Genomic DNA, 2,234 nt, shown 5'->3' with positions numbered 1-2,234 from the left:
TTTTGTAAATATAGGTTTAAATTTAACTGTTTTACTGCATCAAATACAGAAACTATTTTATGACAACATAAAATCTTCTGCATTATGATTTAAAACATCTGTTGGATTTGCATATAGATTGTGTGAACCAGGAAGTCACGGTTTAATTCCTGGCCACGACACATGCCTGGGTTGCTGGCTCAATCCCCAGCGTGGGGTGTGCCAGAGGCAGCTAAGCAATGATTTTCTTTCATCGTTAATGTTTCTAATTCTTGCTCCTTCTCCCTTCCTCTCCGAAATCAATAAAAAAAACTTTTTTAAGAATATTGATCAAGTAAATGTTGCCTGCAGATGCAATGAAAATCACCATGAGGCTCACCATTATCTCCATTAACAGGTGGGGAAACGGAAACTAAGAGAGGTTAAGTCATTTACCAAGGTCACCGAACCAGTAAGTGCCAGCGCAGGCATTGCCCACAGGCAGCCTGGCTCCTGGATTCCTTGTAATAACTACTCGACCATGTTACTCCAGGATTTCAGTTGTCACCTTAATGGGAGAAATAACTGCTGGTTCCAGCCTGTGCGATTCAGTACTTCATCAAAAGTGAGGCATATTTCTCTGTGAGTGTTTTTCTTAAAGAAAGATGATTGCAGCTGTGACTGGTCTGGCTCAATGGATAGAGCGTCGGTCTGCGGACTGAAGGGTCCCAGGTTTGATTCCAGTCAAGGGCATGTACCTTGGTTGTGGGCACATCCCCAGTAGGGAGTGTGCAGGAGACAGCTGATCGATGTTTCTCTCTCATCGTTGTTTCTAACTCTGTCCCTCTCCCTTCCTCTCTGTAAAAAATCAATAAAATGTGAAGAAAGAAAGAAAGAAAGAAAGAAAGAAAGAAAGGAAGGGAGGAAGGAAGGAAGGAAGGAAGGAAGGGAGAAAGATGACTGCAAAGACTCAAAATGCATCCTCAAAGGGGTTTTCACTCTGGACATAATAATGATCATGATAGATAATATGTATTGCAGGCTTAGTAAATAACAAGATCGTGTTCCTGTTAGCAGGCATAGTCTCCTGAGCGCCTCTTAACTGTACTATTTTTGCTCACTCAACAGACACAACACAAAGAATAGCTGAAGGTTCCTTTTTCTGGACCCCCCAACCCCGTGTCCTCCATTTCTTGGGTGTGAGAGTGGGAGACAAAGTCCAAGAGAATAAAAGTGAATATAATCATCCATGATACCAGTTCAACTTCATCATCTATCTTCAAAAGAGATAATCCTTTATTTTGGCAAGTCTGTTTACATTCCTTCCAGTTTTCATATTCAGTGGTAAAAAGGTAGCAGTTTACCCCACAACAGGACCAGAGTTCTTCACTGAGTTTGCCTACAACATATAAGGTAAAACATTCAACTTCTTGTTATCTGGCATTCTGTTAAGCACAGCAATATATTTATCAGCCTTCTATAACTAAATAAAATCTTAACAGCTACCAATAATGATAACATGAGGTTCATCAAAATTCTGGAATGCCAAGAGACATCAGCACTCCCATGTTCAATGTAGCATTATACACAATAGCCAAGATATGGAGCCATCCCAAATGTCCATCAACAGATGAATGGATTTTAAAATGTGGTCTATACCTACTTGAAGTACAATTCAGCCTTAAATAGAAGGAAATCCTGCCATATGCAGCAACATGGATGAACCTTGAGGATATTATGCTAAGTAAAATAAGCCAGGCACAAGACAAAAACTACATGAATGCAGTTACATGAGGTATTTTAAACAGACAAACTCAGAGAAACAGAACATAGCATGGTGGTTACCAGGGGCATGTAGGAGGGAGAAATGGGTAGTTGCTCAATGGGTATAAAGCTTTAGTTATGCAAGAGGAATAAATTCTAGACATCTGCTATACAACATAGTGCCTATAGTTGACAATATTGCATTGTGCACCTAAAAACTTGGTAAGAAGCCCTAGCCAGTTTGGCTCAGTGGATAGAGTGTCGGCCTGAGGACAAAGGGTCCCAGGTTCGGTGTGGTCAAGGGCACATACTTTATTTGCAGGCTCCTCCCCAGACTGGGCACTGGTCAGGGCTCGTGCAGGAGGCAACCCATTGATGTGTTTCTCTCACATTGATGGTTTTCTCTGTCTTTCCCTCTCTCTACCACTCACCCTAAAAATCAATGGAAAAATATCCTCAGGTGAAGATTAAAAAATAAAATAAAAACTTGGTAAAAGGGGAGTGCTGGGGTA

Source organism: Myotis davidii, unplaced genomic scaffold (assembly GCF_000327345.1).
Source record: "Myotis davidii unplaced genomic scaffold, ASM32734v1 scaffold1639, whole genome shotgun sequence".
Classification (NCBI taxonomy): Eukaryota; Metazoa; Chordata; class Mammalia; order Chiroptera; family Vespertilionidae; genus Myotis; species Myotis davidii.
This window is presented reverse-complemented; position numbering follows the sequence as displayed.